General features: G+C 58.4%; 1 long non-coding RNA gene across 1 annotated transcript; it reads right to left on the reverse strand.

The window, feature by feature from the left end:
* Positions 1-367: 367 nt before the first annotated feature.
* LOC144719306 (uncharacterized) lies at positions 368-5,617 on the reverse strand. Its single transcript, XR_013585581.1, has 2 exons — positions 5,456-5,617; positions 368-1,277 (listed from the first exon to the last, which is right to left on the reverse strand). It is a non-coding gene; the product is annotated as an uncharacterized LOC144719306 (long non-coding RNA).
* Positions 5,618-18,924: the final 13,307 nt, after the last annotated feature.

Raw genomic sequence — 18,924 nt, forward strand, 5'->3', positions numbered from 1 at the left:
AAACCACATCGAGAGAGGCGCTCGAGTCGGGAATCAAATCGAGGATCCACCGGCTGTGAGCGTTCCCATCGCTGCGCCGGATTCTGATGAAAGACGCGACTTCTGTTCCATGAGGCGAGCCGCTCGCTGATGTCGCCGGCTCCGAGGGACTGATGGCGAATCTCCGTTGCGCTCCTCACGCGAAGGGCGGTGGCCCGGCGCGTACGCTCGTTGCAGAACTTCGCGGTTCTAATCCAGCGGTCGCCCTGATTAACACTGCGAGTTGTGTGTTAACCTTAGAAATAACTACGCGTCGTCTGATTCACATCGGGACGTTAAAGATCCTAGCGTCATCATTTGAAGAGTTGGCTACTGTGTGCGGACGTCGTTTTCAGTTTCAGTTTCATTTATTTGGTATAGCCCTGTGAGCCATTCGGCTCTTGAATCTGCTGCAACCGCAACAAACAAAAAACAAAAACATGAACAAGAAAACATCTTAAAGTGACTATGCGCAAACAGAAAAATCCAGGAAAAAACTGCAAAGTCTTCTAGAAAAAAGCACCGTACACCAACGCTGTGCAAAAATCCCAGTGGGATGCAAGTCAAACAACAACAACTACAAGCCAACTTAGATTAAGGCCATCAGTCTAACTCCGTACTACAACAAACAAACATGGCCAAACCAAAAAATGTTTTCGAAATCACCAAAATAAAGCCATAAAAGCAATGTAACAGTGATCATAGGAACTGTGACCGAAATTTCACAATAAACGACATTAACAACATGTACCACCAAACCCTGCAGCCATAGCTGGCTGCATGAGTCACTCCACAACAGCAGGATCATCAGTAGGAGTATCAACATTTTTCAAATGTACCTTTAAAGATCAGCACACTGAATCAAAACACAATTTCATACGTTGCAGCGGTCATCCGGAACGAAAACATTTGATTTTAGGCCACTGAATATCAGTGGCAGCTTGGGGTGTACAACTATTAAAAATATCCATAGAATCACCGACGTCTATTGCGAAACCTGGCAGGACGGCCGCTGAAATAGAGTCATGAGCCTCAGTGGGGCTTTCCTGGGTGACCGCGCGGCGTAACGACGATGAGGATGACGATGACGAATCTCGAACTCGGCGCGGGCTCTCTGTACCGGGGCCGCGCGCATGTGGAGTGGTGGCGCAGTGGTTCGCGCACCCCGCTCTACGACCCCACCTGGAGCCAGGTTCGATCCTGCGGGCCTCACCGTCGGCGAGTGGCAATGAATGGGCGCAGCGTGAGCGTCGGCGGCACTGAGAGAGAGGAAGACGGACAGGGCGCGGGGTCAGCGGAGCGATACTTCAGGAGCGAGACTTCAGAAGCGAGACTTCAGGAGCGAGACTTCAGGAGCGAGACTTGAGAGACCCCACGGCCTTCGTGCCTCCACCGGCCTCACTCGTGCCTACTGCTCCCTCTGTGCTCCTCTGCTTACACACACGTGTGCTCTCCCCGTGTGTTCTCCACGTGTGTTCTCCACGTGTGTTCTCCACGTGTGTTCTCCCCACGTGTTCTCCACGTGTGTTCTCCCCGTGTGTTCTCTCCGTGTGCTCTCCCCGTGTGTTCTCCCCGTGTTCTCCCCGTGTGTTCTCCCCGTGTTCTCTCCGTGTTCTCCCCGTGTTTTATCCCCGTGTTCTCCCCGTGTGTTCTCCCCGTGTGTTCTCCCCGTGTTCTCCCCGTGTGTTCTCCCCGTGTTCTCCCCGTGTGTTCTCCCCGTGTGTTCTCCCCGTGTTCTCCCCGTGTGTTCTCCCCGTGTGTTCTCCCCGTGTGTTCTCCCCGTGTACTCCCCGTGTGTTCTCCCCGTGTTCTCCCCGTGTGTTCTCCCCGTGTGTTCTCCCCGTGTTCTCCCCGTGTGTTCTCCCCGTGTGTTCTCCCCGTGTTCTCCCCGTGTGTTCTCCCCGTGTTCTCCCCGTGTGTTCTCCCCGTGTGTTCTCCCCGTGTTCTCCCCGTGTGTTCTCCCCGTGTGTTCTCCCCGTGTTCTCCCCGTGTGTTCTCCCCGTGTGTTCTCCCCGTGTGTTCTCCCCGTGTTCTCCACGTGTTCTCCCCGTGTTTTATCCCCGTGTTCTCCACGTGTTCTCCCCGTGTTCTCCCCGTGTTTTATCCCCGTGTTCTCCCCGTGTTCTCCCCGTGTTTTATCCCCGTGTTTTATCCCCGTGTTCTCCCCGTGTTCTCCCCGTGTTTTATCCCCGTGTTTTATCCCCGTGTTCTCCCCGTGTTCTCCCCGTGTTTTATCCCCGTGTTTTATCCCCGTGTTCTCCCCGTGTTCTCCCCGTGTGTTCTCCCCGTGTTTTATCCCCGTGTTCTCCCCGTGTGTTCTCCCCGTGTGTTCTCCCCGTGTTTTATCCCCGTGTTCTCCCCGTGTTCTCCCCGTGTTTTATCCCCGTGTTCTCCACGTGTTCTCCCCGTGTTCTCCCCGTGTTTTATCCCCGTGTTCTCCCCGTGTTCTCCCCGTGTTTTATCCCCGTGTTCTCCCCGTGTTCTCCACGTGTTCTCCCCGTGTTTTATCCCCGTGTTCTCCACGTGTTCTCCCCGTGTTTTATCCCCGTGTTCTCCCCGTGTTTTATCCCCGTGTTCTCCCCGTGTTTTATCCCCGTGTTCTCCCCGTGTTCTCCCCGTGTTCTCCCCGTGTTCTCCACGTGTTCTCCCCGTGTTCTTTCCGTGTTTTATCTCCGTGTTCTCCACGTGTTCTCCCCGTGTTTTATCCCCGTGCTCTCCCCGTGTTTTATCCCCGTGTTCTCCACGTGTTTTATCCCCGTGTTCTCCACGTGTTCTCCCCGTGTTCTCCCCGTGTTCTCCACGTGTTCTCCCCGTGTTCTACCCGTGTTCTCCACGTGTTCTCCCCGTGTTCTCCCCGTGTTCTCCCCGTGTTCTCCACGTGTTCTCCCCGTGTTTTATCCCCGTGTTCTCCCCGTGTTTAATCCCCGTGTTCTCCACGTGTTTTATCCCCGTGTTCTCCCCGTGTTCTCCCCGTGTTCTCCCCGTGTTCTCCACGTGTTCTCCCCGTGTTCTCCCCGTGTTCTCCCCGTGTTCTCCACGTGTTCTCCCCGTGTTTTATCCCCGTGTTCTCCCCGTGTTTTATCCCCGCGTTCTCCCCGTGTTCTCCCCGTGTTCTCCCCGTGTTCTCCCCGTGTTCTCCCCGTGTTTTATCCCCGTGTTCTCCCCGTGTTCTCCCCGTGTTCTCCACGTGTTCTCCCCGTGTTTTATCCCCGTGTTCTCCCCGTGTTTTCTTCCCGAGGCTTTCGCTGCGGAATGAGTGAAGGATGAGAATAATTGAGCGACACCATAAAGGAATGAACGAAGCTAAATAGGAACGGGGCCGAGAATGAGTGCTGAACGAATAAAACAAGCAAGGCCACGAATAAATGAGTGAACCCGATCGTGAATGGTCCTATGAAGAAGACCTTGAATTAATAATAAACGAGTTGGCGAATGAATGAAGGAGGCGATTAATGAACTGAGAGAGCGAGACAATCACTGGGTGGAACTTGGGACCATGACTCAACGTACGAGAGGAGCTATGAATGAACGAGACTTTTAATGAGCGAATGAGAGAGGGGGGCTTATGAATGAATGAAAGTTGCGGCAAATAAATGAATGAAGCCGCCTCCTCCTCCTCCAAGTGGCGGCGCGTCCCGCGTGTGACGTCACGCCCTCGTCTCCCGCACAAAGCCGCGACGCCTGCACGTCACCGCAGCGGCTAATTGCGCCGCGGTGACGTCACCGGTGGAGCGGGGAGGATTAATCCCACCCCCTTCCTCGACCCCCCGCCCCCCTTTGTGATACGAGACGAAGGGCGGGGGGTAAGGAGACTTGGAGTGGTGGCGCAGTAGTTAGCGCGCTACGCCGCTTTCGACTCGGTAACCGAAGTTCGATTCCTGGCCACGGGTCTCGTGTGTGGCGACTGGGACCCGGACCCGTCCTGGGATGCCGATCTCCCCCCCCCCCCTGAGTCGACCCACCACCAACCAGCTCCGATCTCCCCCCCCCCCACCCCCTGAGTCGACCCACCACCAACCAGCTCCGATCTCCCCCCCCCCCACCCCCTGAGTCGACCCATCACCAACCAGCTCCGATCTCCCTCCCCCCCCTGAGTCGACCCACCACCAACCAGCTCCGATCTCCCCCCACCCCCTGATTCGACCCATCACCAACCAGCTCCGATCTCCCCCCCCCCCTGAGTCGACCCACCACCAACCAGCTCCGATCTCCCCCCCCCCCCCACCCCCTGATTCGACCCATCACCAACCAGCTCCGATCTCCCCCCCCCCCCCCCCTGAGTCGACCCACCACCAACCAGCTCCGATCTCCCCCCCCCCACCCCCTGAGTCGACCCATCACCAACCAGCTCCGATCTCCCCCCCCCCTGAGTCGACCCACCACCAACCAGCTCCGATCTCCCCCCCCCCCCCCTGAGTCGACCCACCACCAACCAGCTCCGATCTCCCCCCACCACCCCCTGAGTCGACCCATCACCAACCAGCTCCGATCTCCCTCCCCCCCCCTGAGTCGACCCATCACCAACCAGCTCCGATCTCCCCCCCCCCCCTGAGTCGACCCATCACCAACCAGCTCCGATCTCCCCCCCCCCCCCCTGAGTCGACCCATCACCAACCAGCTCCGATCTCCCCCCCCCCTGAGTCGACCCACCACCAACCAGCTCCGATCTCCCCCCCCCCCTGAGTCGACCCACCACCAACCAGCTCCGATCTCCCCCCCCCCACCCCCTGAGTCGACCCATCACCAACCAGCTCCGATCTCCCCCCCCCCCCCTGGGTCGACCCATCACCAACCAGCTCCGATCTCCCCCCCCCCACCCCCTGAGTCGACCCACCACCAACCAGCTCCGATCTCCCCCCCCCCCTGAGTCGACCCATCACCAACCAGTTCCGATCTCCCCCCCCCCACCCCCTGAGTCGACCCATCACCAACCAGCTCCGATCTCCCCCCCCCCCACCCCCTGAGTCGACCCATCACCAACCAGCTACGATCTCCCCCCCCCCCCACCCCCTGAGTCGACCCATCACCAACCAGCTACGATCTCCCCCCCCCTGAGGTAGGTGTAGGGTCGTTACAGCGGTGTCAGGGTGTGCGTTACAGGGTGTCAGGGTGTGTCAGGGTGTGCGTTACAGGTGTGTCAGGGTGTGTCAGGGTGTTGCGTGACAGGTGTGTCAGGGTGTGTCAGGGTGCGTATTACAGCTGTGTCAGGGTGTGTCAGGGTGTGCGTGACAGGTGTGTCAGGGTGTGTCAGGGTGCGTGTTACAGCTGTGTCAGGGTGTGTCAGGGTGTGCGTGACAGTGTCGATAATGGGACCTGTCCCATCGGCTGCTTGTCGAGTCTCGTGCGAGCGAGGGCCACTCGGGAGTGCCCGGAGGAAGGCGACACTGGCGAGGAGAGAAGCTGCGCCTCAGGCCGCTCTCCGAGTTCACCAACCTACTTGCTGTGCTGACGCCCACAGTCGTTGACCCGCCACGCGCCTCCAAGGACCCCCGCGTGTGAGTGAGCGATGCCCCCGGTGCGGGTCAGGGGGCGAAATGGGAGGGGTGGCGGGGATGGAGGGGATGGAGGGGAGGGCGAGTGGGGGAGTCTCGGAGCGAGTGAATGATTGACGCCGCCCTCGTTCCTTTCAAAGCAGCCGAGCCTTTGATCCGCTGAGTGTAAACTGGCATCGTTATTACTGCGCGCCCCCCCACTCCGGCACCGCACACCACCCCTGCCCAACTCGCCCCCTCTCATCACCCCCTAAATCTCCCCCGCATTCCCCTAACGACTCAAAACAGCCCCACCTCGTCACTGCTCTCCCACCTCGCCACTCCACCACACGGAGGCTGGGATCGGCTTCGTGATGTCACCAACAGCCCTGGGGGGGGGGGGGGCTGGGGTCACGCGCGAGGCGATGGACGCCGCCTGCCATGAACCATCAAGCGCGAGCCGAGCCCTGACCCCAGTCCGGATCCTCAGCACCGTCAATAAACACGAGGACTCCGCTGAAATGGACACGGCGATCGTGTTCTATTGTCGCGTGCGATCGCAGCAGCAAGTTGTTCTCGAGGAGCTCGACGCCAGAGCGGGTTCGCGTCCTGTCGCTGCGACTCCTCCTGCGTGGAAGGCGCGAAGACGAGACAGAGTTCGCCTTCAGGCCCAGAGAGTGAACCACTGGGGCGATGATTATACAGCAACTATCAGCACTCGTAGCGGCGCAAGACCCTCCTGGGAACAGATTCATGAGACATTCGCGAGGACTTGGTGGGTAGACCAGCGTAATATCGTATGTTGTATTTGTTGTGAATTGTGTATGTATTGATTATTGATTGATTGTGTATGTATTGATTAAATGAGAGACGCTGCATGAACGTGGGGGATGGGTGTGTTTCAGAGTTCACTATGATTTAGCTGCACCACTACCTACGACAACTTCTACTCCGCTGCGTGTGTCTCTTTATTCACCATAGATCGCCACCACCACCACCACCACCACGTGTCACCGCGTGTCACCGCGTGTGTGCCACGCGTGCGTCAGGTTACCCGATGGACCCGACCCTTGCATACCCGGTGCGCTCCTCCATCTCGCCGCGGCCACTCCGGCAGTCCCGTGGGCAGGCCGACCTCCTCGCAGCCTGCGCTGTGGGTCACCGTGGACCCCGGGATCGGCCCCGCAGTGCTCTGACTTCCTGGGCTGTTGCTCTCACTTCGTAGGCCTTGAGCTGAAGACGATTGACGCAGTCGACTCGAGCTGCTGTGTTGTGTTGCGAGGATTCCCGTTGTTCTAGCTCACTAACCGGTACACAATCATTGTGCGCTGTGCCGGGCGGTGGAGGACTTGCAACGACACAGATGTGGCGAGATTGTTATTCAGTGGACGATCCGCAAAATGCATGACGAACCACCCGAAACTCGTGAATCGATTCAAATGACCACGCGCTTTCAATTTACCGCGTTTGTATTAATTAACGTCACGTGATTCATTTAACCATTTACCCCCCCGCCCACCCCTCCCCTCCGCGAGTTCATCTTTTATTGTAAAAGCATTGGACCTCATCGGCCCCGTCACCAGAGACGCGTGACTGGGGATCGAACTGAGACTGAACCTGGGGCTAGCGGGCAGTGGGGAGACCGCGGGCAACGCGGCTGCTGAGCGCAGGGCCCAGAGGTCCAACAGGGCAAGCGGTCAGCAACAAACGGCACCATCGAAGTTGCGATAAAATTCGCACCTTTCTTGAATTGAACCAGGTTATTGGTGTATCAGTTTGGGAGAGGAAGAGACGATGGGAGGGCGTGCCAGAGTGGAGCAAAAGGAGTGTGAGATGACCTACAGTGTGGTGAGTGAGTGGGTGAGAGAGTGCTTGAGTGGGGTGGGTGACTAAGTGAGGAGGTGGGTCTTCTCGGTCACAGTCATTCCCTCCGTTTTCGATGATTGTGAAACGTGGACCCCTCTAATGGAACATTTGCGCTGGTTAGAAACATTCAGGCTGGCATGCCTACCATCCATCCTGGGTTTAACCAGGCTGAATTGTGCGAGGAGCTCACAAATCCTTCAAAGATCTGGACACATCCATTAGTGAGCTCCTCCCGTAGACAAGGCTGCGTTGGCTGGGTCGCGTAGCCCGCATGCCCAAGCAGCTTCTGTTTGGCCGCATAGAGGGGGCTAAACGGGCACGACATGGGCTGGAGAAGAGATGGAGTGATGCGGTACAGGAGGACGTGGAGCTGAGTGGACTTGCCGATGACTGGTACTAGCGGTGTCAGGATCGGCCTCTATGGAGGAGGCTCGTGAAGGACGCTACTGGGAAATTGGAGGCAGTCGCCCTCCAACAACAACGGAGGGCAGAAGAGTGACGCTCACAACAATGAGCGGAGTGCCGGGAGGCTAAAATACAACAAGTTGGCACAGTAGGGGGTACAACTGGTGCATATACCAGTTATCTAAGTCAGCCAACCCATGGCACATGGGTCTGTCTCGAGACCTCCTGTCAGCGAACCTTCGACACTTCACGTAGCCTCAAAGTGCACCTGGCCTGGCACAGGGGCCATGGTGAAGTCACTGTCACTTAGTGGCGACTGACGGGTGAGTGGGTGAGTGTGTGTGCTGTTGTGATCTGCAATGTGGTGATTGACCACAGTGTGGTGGATGAGCCGAAACAGTCGCGAACAGTGCGAACCCAGTGCCCCCCCCCCGCCCACACAGTGCTGCCGCCATCCCCCCTCTCATGCCGCGGTCGGAGCTCCCGTCCCGTGACCCCTTGACCCGCGCCTCGTTATCGCCTCTTTGGCTCAAACACAACCCGGAGATGAAGCGAGACCACCACCTACCACTACCACCCGTACCACCACCCGTACCACCACCACCACCACCACCACCACCCGTACCACCACCTACCACCACCACCCGTACCACCACCTACCACCACCACCCGTACCACCACCTACCACTACCACCCGTACCACCACCTACCACCACCACCCGTACCACCACCTACCACCACCACCCGTACCACCACCTACCACTACCACCCGTACCACCACCTACCACTACCACCCGTACCACCACCTACCACCACCACCCGTACCACCACCACCACCACCACCACCACCCGTACCACCACCTACCACCACCACCCGTACCACCACCTACCACTACCACCCGTACCACCACCTACCACTACCACCCGTACCACCACCTACCACCACCACCCGTACCACCACCTACCACCACCACCCGTACCACCACCTACCACTACCACCCGTACCACCACCTACCACCACCACCCGTACCACCACCTACCACCACCACCCGTACCACCACCACCCGTACCACCACCTACCACCACCACCCGTACCACCACCTACCACCACCACCCGTACCACCACCTACCACCACCACCTACCACCACTACCCGTACCACCACCTACCACCACCACCACCCGTACCACCACCTACCACTACCACCCGTACCACCACCTACCACCACCACCCGTACCACCACCTACCACCACCACCCGTACCACCACCTACCACTACCACCCGTACCACCACCTACCACCACCACCCGTACCACCACCTACCACCACCACCCGTACCACCATCACCCGTACCACCACCTACCACCACCACCCGTACCACCACCTACCACCACCACCCGTACCACCACCTACCACCACCACCTACCACCACTACCCGTACCACCACCTACCACCACCACCACCCGTACCACCACCTACCACCACCACCCGTACCACCACCTACCACCACCACCCGTACCACCACCTACCACCTACCCAGCCTCGCACCTGCCCTGCTCGGGGCCGACTCGCAGAGACTCCCCTCGGGCACGCGGGGACGCGGCGGAATGTGCGGTGATGGTGTCACGGTCAAACGAGCAGCGATTGCCACGATTGGGCACAGAGTGGAGGGAGGGCCACGGGGGGCGGGGTGGGATTGAGGGTGAGGAGGAGGAGGAGGGGGGTCAAGGGGGAGCAGCGCACACTTCCCAGCGATGTGCAATGGACACGTCGCGATGCATCGATTAATCGAGTGAGGATCGACTTGTTATTAAACGCATCGCGTCCGCACCGATCTGTGTAACGGTCATCACACCGGAGTCGCAGGTCAGAGGTCGCTGGTTCGATCTGATCTCCCTGCGCGGCAGTTGAGATCACAGTGCAGCTCATCGCATCACTCGCCGCCTCTCTGTACCCGGCTCAATGTGAATGCGTGTCCACAGTCTCTTACGGCGATACGGGGGATCTCCGTCTTTGTGTTGTGAGTGTGGTCACTTGTGTGCACGAAGATCACGGGTGGGGGTTGATGGTGCGGTGGTTAGCGCGCTGCACTACAAACCCGGCGACCTGAGTTCGATTCTCGCTCACGACCAACATTAGTGGCGTTTTTAACCGGTCCTGGACATCCCCTAGGTCGACTCAGATTTAAATGACGGCCTTGGTGTGGCGTGTGTCGTAACATCGCCCCCGGGGAGACAATGGCGGCCAGACCACCTCATCGTGCGCTGCGTTGGCCTTCGTTAGGTGCTCGCTGACAGCCCTTGCCCCAACAGCCTCTGCAGCCTACACGGGGGATCTTTGTCTGTGTGTGGGTGTCACGGGGAGGAGGGAGGCCAAGCGGCGACATCAAAACGCGAGCCGATAAATTCCACGCCAACCCTCAACCCCCCCGCCTCCATCCCCCCCCCCCGCAACCCCATGCCACCTTCTACCCCCTTACACCATCCCCCTACCCCCTTACACCATCCCCCTACCCCCTTGCACCATCCCCCTACCCCTCACCACCGTGCACCCACACCACGCCGCACGGCCACTGTGTACACGCTGTGTGTGTACGCGCTGTGTGTGTGTACACGCTATGTGTGTGTACACGCTGTGTGTGTGTACACGCTGTGTGTGTGTACGCGCTGTGTGTGTACACGCGCCCACCCACACGAGTCCCCACACGAGGAGGCGTCCCCCCAGGGTGGAGGAGCCCTTCACATCGACCATCCCAGGGGACCCGGGGCCCAGCTCAGTGGCCACATTGGGTCGCGGATCTTCTCTTCCACCTTCTCCGGATCCCGATCTTTGCTCCCCCACTCAGCTCCCCCCCCCCCACTCAGCTCTCCACTCCCCCACTCAGCTCCCCACTCCCCCTCTCAGCTCTGCACTCTCCCTTCTCCGAATAGTCGCAGCAGTGACCGTGAGGGTCGCTGCGTAGAATGTCAGCAGCACCCTCTCTCTGCGCGACAACTCCAGCAGCATCGGTTCGACACAAGCTGAACTCTGGGCCGGTTTCGACATGCAGTGCCTCATCAGCAGAGCCAGGCTCGTCTGAACCGTCGCTGGTGATTCGCCTCAACCAATGGGAGTCTTCTCGACTCCCCTCGACCCCCGGGCGGTGTTCTGGTTCGCTGCGCCCGTGCTCAGCAACACGAGTGAGCGCGAGTCACGCGGGGAGTGGTGGCACAGTGGTTAGCGCACTGCACTACCAACCCCGGCCACTGCCTGCTCACGGCCAACACCATTGACGATTATATGACTCGTTATATGACTCCCCTAGGTCGACTCAGCCTCAAATGAGTAGCTGGTGCGATGTGTAAACATCGCCACTAGGGAGACAAAGGCGGTCGGGCGTGGTGCTGGCCACCCACCCCCTCGTGTACCGTTGCGGCCTTCATAGGTGCTCGCTAACTGCACTTGCCCCTACAGTCTGTTAAGGCTATACGGGGGATCTTTGTGTGTGTGTAAATATGTGTGTCTGTGTGTGTGTGTCTGTGTGTGTATCTGTGTCTGTGTGTGTGTGTGTGTGTCTGTGTGTGTGTTTGTGTGTGTGTGTGTGTCTGTGTGTGTCTCTCTCTCTCTTTGTGCGCGTGGGAGGCTCGCTCCGCGCTGCACTGAGCGAGGCGCTTCTCAGCCCGGATCCCCCGTGATTTGTCTTCCTCTCTTCGAATTTTTCCACCGATGTTTGTTTCTGAGAGTTTAAATATAAACACTTCTTACTTATATAGTTATCCTCATGCTCTGATATGAATTTAGCCTCGGAAATTCTCACGAGACGCGGTCAGCAGCGCGCACCGGGAACACGCAGCACGCGAGCCCCTCTCCCTTAACCCCGCTCAGCGAACTCCGCTCAACAAACCCCGCTCACTGAACCCCGTTCACTGAACCCCGCTCAGCGAACCCCGTTCACTGCTTGACCCCGATGTCAGGGATCGCTGCGTTCCCGAGCGGAGTGACGCAGACGGCGGCGGCGCTCACGGCGCCTCGCGGTCTCCCGGCGGCAGCAGCGGCGGCGGCGGGACTGGGTCGGTCGGGTGGCCCCGCACGGCCTCTGTCGCTTCTCTGCAGGAGCCCCGCGCGCGTGCAGTCCAGCAGCTCGTTGATGCTGCTGCTGCTGCTGCTATTGTTGTGTCCTTTGCTGAAACAGGACATGAGATAACCCCACTGTTCTATGCTCACGTCTGTCGCGGCAGCAGCAGCAGCATGTGCAGGAGCTCGATGCCAATGTTGAGATCTGAGAGGCGAGCAGAGAGAGGAGTCCGTGTCGTTTGTTGCTGCTCCGTTGAAGGAGCGCACGGAGCCGCATGGCTCAGCATCGCCTCTTGGCGACGGCGACTTGGGCGTCCATCGCGTCGAGAACCGCGCGCGGTCGTCTGGAGACGCCGGTGTTGGCGCTGTTCGAGGCGATACGAGAGCACGTGGCTGGCGGAGCCGCCGTGACGGTGGCCATGGAACAACCCCAACTACGGGCCATCGAGTCAACCCACCGTGACCCACGGAGCACCCATAGAGACACACTGAGATTGATAGAGATACGTATAGACTCAGAGAGATACATAGACATCCATAACACGCAGAGAGATACACAAAACTATATAAAGATATATACGTAGAGACACATCCAAGACAAGAGTGCGATTGTGGCCATACAACCCCAAACTATGGACCGTCCAATACACCCACTGTATGTTGACCTTCATTCGCACGGTACCTCGTCAAGCGCACAGTCGTCTGCGCTCCTTCAACGGAGGAGGAGGAGGAGGCGGAGCAGCTTAACGACACGAACTCTCTCTGTCTCTGTCTCTCTCTCTCTGTCTCTCTGTCTGTCTCTCTCTGTCTCTCTCTCTCTGTCTCTGTGTATCTCTCTCTGTCTCTCTCTCTCTGTCTGTATCTCTCTCTGTCTCTGTGTGCCGAAACCCTCTCCTAGTGGCCCGCAGCAGGACCTCGACATTGGCATCGAGCTCTCGGAGATCAACCTTATCTTGCGCACATGTGTCTTGTAATCTGGCAGAATAGAACATCGAGGACAGTACGGTGCGAAAGAAGTTCAATATACATACAAGTTACGAACGCAACACTTTTCTAAAACATTTGAAATGTGACAAGTTCAGATTAAATTTGACAATGAATTCACACAGGACGATGCGAATGAGATGATATGGAAAAAAGCGAATTTCACATGAAACGAGACCCTTCTCAAGGTGCGATGTAGGGACAGAATGAGGTGGTGGCGAGGTTCGTCAGAACGGCAGCTGCTTCCCTACAATGTCACAGGGAGTATTCATAGAGACACACAGACTCACACAGAGACACACAGACTCACACAGAGACACACAGACTCACACAGAGACACACAGACTCACACAGAGACACAGACTCACATAGAGATACACATACTCACACAGAGACACAGACTCACACAGAGACACACATACTCACACAGAGACACACAGACTCACACATAGACACACAGACTCACACAGAGACACAGACTCACACAGAGACACACAGACTCACACAGAGGCACAGACTCACACAGAGACACACAGACTCACACAGACACCTATAGCCTCACACGGAGGCCCATAGCCTCACACGGAGACCAATAGACTCACACCGAGACCCATATACTCGCAGAGACCCATAGGCTCACATCAGCCATCATCATTATCAGCCATCATTATCATTCCATTGCTGGATTCAATGAATGCCTTCCCAAGATGTCGCCACCGCTCATGAACCCGCGATGTACAAATCCACCGGCACCCGCACACGAGCCAATTTCATCGCTCCGTCTCTGCGGCAGACGTCTTCTCTGTCCATCACAGAGTTCGCAGCTTGCGGTTGCGTGCGGTTAATTATTTTAAGATGAATCAATCTCTCGGTGGCCGCGTGTGCACAGCGCCGCGCACACACACATACACCACACACACACCACACACCACACACACACACCACACACACACCACACACACACCACACACACACCCCACACACACAAACCACACACACACACCACACACACAAACCACACACACACACCACACACACACACACCACACACAGACACCACACACACACACCACACACACCACACACACACCACACACACCACACACACCACACACACACACCACACACACACCACACATACACACACACACCACACACACCCCACACACTACACACACCACACACACACCACACCACACACACACACCACACACACAGACACCACACACACCACACACCACACACACACCACACTACACACACACCACACACTCCCCACACACCACACACACCACACACACACACCACACACACCACACACACACCACACACATACACTACACACACACACCACACACACACCACACACACAGACACCACACCACACTACACACCACACACACACCACACACATACACACACACCACACACACACCACACACACACCACACACACACACCACACACCACACCACACACACACCACACATACACACACCACACACACCCCACACACACACTACACACACCACACACACACCACACCACACACACCACACACACACACCACACACACAGACACCACACACACATACCACACACCACACACACACCACACTACACACACACCACACACACCACACACACACCACACACACACCACACACATACACTACACACACACACCACACACACCACACACACAGACACCACACACACACCACACACACACCACACACCACACACACCTGTTCGCACGCATCGGCCGCTGGATACGGCGTTAGACATTAACCGTTCACTGTTTCTGAAGCGGTTTAATGGTTCAGGAAGCTGAGCGACTGGTAACCACTTGTCATCCAGTTTCCCCGAGATGCACGCGCACGGATTTCCATCCTCACTCACTCGCTCATTCACTCACTCTCGCTGTGATATTGTAATGGCGTTTATACTCGAACAACAACAACAACAACAACAACCAAATTGACTCCACAGCTTTGAGCGCATGCTGCAGACCGCCAGAGATCCGAGTTCGTGTGTCACATTGACAGGGTTCAGCCTACAGCAGCATTGATGACTCAGCACTCACTGACCGTCGCCTCCTTATCGCTCTTCTATCGCTACTACTTTGACTACTGTTCCCGTAAACTTCGCTCGTCGATTCCTCGACCACCGACGGGAATGACTCGGCCCCTACCAGACACTGACTGGGTCGTCTCATCCACCCGTGCCGTGTTCTAGCACCCCCACACTGCACGGCACAAGCCTCCTCTGTCTGCTTCTTGTTGGGCAAAGTGCTGTCAGCGAGCATCTCTTGAGGCCAGCACCACGCTCAAGCGTATTTGTATCAGGCCAACAGATACCCATTTAATGTTGAGTCGATCTAGGGGAGGGCCTGGACCAGTTCAGATAATAATCGTCACATGTGCCGGCCGTGAGCGAGAATCAAATTCGGGTAGCCGGGTTCGTAGCGGAGCGCGCTAACCGCTACACCACCGCTCCCTACACAAACAAAAATCCCCCGAATAGCCTCAAGAGACTGTAGGGGCAAGTGCTGTTAACGAGCACCTATAAAGGCCGGCACGGCACACGAGGGGGGGATGGCCAACACCACGCCCGGCCGCCTTTGTTTCCCCAATGGTGATGTTTATAAACCAGGCACTAAATTAAGGCTGAGTCGACCTAGTGGAGGCCCATGACCGGTTCCGATAATCGTCACTGGTCTTGGCCGTGAGCGGGAATCGACCTCGGGTCGCCGGGTTCGTAGCGCAGCGCGCTAACCGCCACATTACTGCTCCCTACACACACTAACACACACACATGCACAGATAAACACGCACACAAAGACACACACACACAGACACAGAGACACACGCACACAAAGACACACACACAGACACAGAGACACACGCACACAAAGACACACACACTGACACACACACACAGAGACACACGCGCGCGCCCGCACCTTCAAGCTGCCACGCGCATGCACACCCGAGTGCGTGCGCGTGCACATCTCGACACGGACACCCGCTCGCTTACAAAGGTGCGGGGGGGGGTCGCGGGGCATTGGGAGGAGAAGCGGAGGGCTGAGGGCGGGGGGGGGTTGAGGGGCTGGGGGTGACATTTAGCCCGAGCGCGCTCAATAGGCGTGCTGACTGGCGTCTGTTAACGATGTTGATTGCGATGCCTCCTCTCAGCAGCCGCCGCCGCATCGCGCTCCCCGGACCTCACCTGGGCGCCTCTCCTCCCGCCCGCCCGCCCGCCCCGCGGCGCCGCCCGCCGCTGTTGACACTGCACACAAAGCGCTCACTCGGGGACATTCTCACTTCATAATTAAGGCGCGGCGCGGGGTCCCGGGGGACGGGGAGAGGGGTCAGATACCCCCCCCCCCACCACCGCCACTCCCCCGGGGTCCTCTGGAGAGAGAGGAGCCGAAGGACGAGAAGACGCAAGGACGCGGAGAGCGACGATGGCGAGGAGGAGCGGGGCAGGAGTGGAACGAGGTGGAAGGCGAGGTGCCTCGTTACCCCCCCCCTTCCTGCTCCGTGTCCCCGGTGTCCCGTGTCCGACCCCCACCCCCCACCCCCCACCCTCGTGCGCTGCGCGCCAGCACTGATCAGGAGGCGCTTTAATGAAATTACATCGGGCAAGCGGACACCACGGGGGCCCCGTTAACAGCCCCCCCTCCCCATCTCTCACCTCAGTCACCCCCCACCCACCCTCCCCGTCACACCACATGGCGCTGGTCGCGTTTCTTTCGCGGGTGGAGGTGGGCAGCGGCGAGTTCGCGTCGCGCGCCCGTCTCTGCTTCCATTCTAAATCCCGCCCTGCCCCCCGAACCCCACATTTCTCCCCACCTTTTATCCCCCCACCCCCAACCCCCCCCCCCGCGCTTGCACCTGTCCGCGTGCCCCCCAGGTGAGCGCCGCGTGTTATGAGGCCCGCGCCGCGCCCCATCCGTCTTGCGCGACTGCCGCGCGGACACCTGCGCTACTCGGGGGGGGGGGGGCGCTGACAGCACGGCCCCCCCCCGCCCGGGCCCTCTCCTCCATGCCCCGCCCCCTCTACCCCCTCTCCCCCGGGGCCCCTCGCGGGACCCCACAGCACTCCCGTTCACGAGGCTCCCGCGGTCGGGGGAGCGGGTCCGGGGCCCTGCGGGCACAGCGCGGCACGCGGCGCATCGCGCTTGCTACGCGGGCCCCTTGTGCAATACATGGAGACCCTCCCCGCACCTTTGCAATCCCGGGCCCTTTCTTTATTGCCCGGAAACCTGGGCCCCTGTGCAGGTGGGGGAGGGAGATGCGAGCCGTGTTCCATGACCAAATCACCTGGTCCCGTTACATCTCGACAGCTGAGCCAGGGTCAGCCAGAACAGTGCTTGGATTGGGTGACCATCGCCACGCGCGCAGCACAGGTGCTATAGGCTGTCGCGGCCAGCAGAGGGCAGCGCAGCTAAACCCAATGTAGTTCTGCTCTCCGCCCCACCTTCAACTTTCACTGACCAGTGTGGTGAAGTATGGTCAAATAATCCCCGCTGCATGCGCAATGATGGGGGGGGGGGGGGGGGACTCTAGCCCACGCGGCTTTACCTGGGGCCGCTGCAGCCGAGCCGTGAACCTTCGCAAGGAGCCGCGTCACCGTGGAGCAGCAGAGACGTGCCCTGTCCACCCGAGATGTGACCTCTGGCCCCCGCGTGTCTCTGTTTTGACCACGGGGGAAGCCGCTTGATGCCCGGGCCCAGTCGTGGGGGATGTTGCTCTCAACTGGGTCGCCACGGTGCGCAATGCTGATAAGCTGCTAATGTCTGTGTTTGTGTTTACCCAGGAGACTCGCTTTCAGGAGGGTTCGGCGGCCAAGTCTTTCGCAGGAGGGAGCGATGCTGTTGCTGCTGCTGCTGCGTGTGATCTCGATGCTTAATTTTCATGTGATTTTTCAGCATTAGGATGTTTTCCAAATCTATGTTGAACTTATTTCACACAGTACGGAGCCAACCGTGCTTTTCCTAGATGCGGGGAAATCCCGGTGACACTGTGTGTGTGTTCAGCTGTGGGAGAAAAACGAAGAACCTGCAGGAAACCCATGCAGAACAGCTCGGGGGGCAGAACAAACAAACACTCCAAACGGAGAGGCTCCCGAGTCGGGAATCGAACCCAGGTCCTTTTCACTCCGAGGCGCGGGTGTCCCCGCTGCACCGCGCTGTCGCCCAGGTCGCTCCGGAAGCACTCGCGCTGATCACGGAGCCGGCTACGAAGAAATGGCACTTCACCCTCCTACACGGGGAGCGGTGGTGCAGTGGTTAGCGCACTCCGCTACAATCCCAAATTTGTGACGAAATCGGAACCGGTCCTGGGCCTCCCTTAGATAGATTAAGCTTTTTAAAAATTAGTATCTGGTGCGGTGTATAAGCATCACCAATTGGGAGACAAAGGCGGTCGGCTGTAGTTTTTAGTCACACCACCCGTCGTGCGCAAACAGCCCTTGTCCCAACAGTGTTCAGGCTATACGGAGATCTTTGTCTGTGTATGCTCCACGTGTGGTGTGTGTCCAGGGGCTTTCAGCGCGCGCGCTCTCCCAGCTGATCGCGTGACATCATTAGCCCGGATTGGGGTTGACCTTTGCTCCCCGGGGTTAAGAAGGTTTGTGGGGGGTGAGGGTGGGGTACGGGGGGCACCTGTGACACAGACACATCACCACGATTGTCAAAAAAACGCTCAATATCATGGCTGACGTTTCGGGCAAGGACCTATATTTCACGGTACATTTTCAATATGTTTGACCGTAGCTGATGACGACGAATCACAGCCCCCTGCCCGCACTGTCGTAAATTAATCACAATTGGCGTTAAACTCGTGGGGGGCTCGTGTCCCTTGATGCATTTCCCGGGGTCTCGTAACAGATGCCCCCCACCCACCCCCACCTTAACCCCTGGGCGGAACTCGGAGACCCCAAAGATCCCCAATCCCAACGGTGGTGGAGCCGCGCTGCCGCCATTGGTTCCACATCGCACCGGGCGGGTTCCGTGGCCGTCCCACCGCGAGAGGAGCCACGGGACCGGACTCCGGCTTCTTATCGCGTCCCCGATCGCGCTCCCCGCCTCCCCGCCTCCCCCCCCACCCACCCACCCGAGCTC

This window comes from Lampetra planeri, chromosome 6, assembly GCF_965212315.1.
Source record: "Lampetra planeri chromosome 6, kcLamPlan1.2.h2, whole genome shotgun sequence".
Lineage (NCBI taxonomy): Eukaryota > Metazoa > Chordata > Hyperoartia > Petromyzontiformes > Petromyzontidae > Lampetra > Lampetra planeri.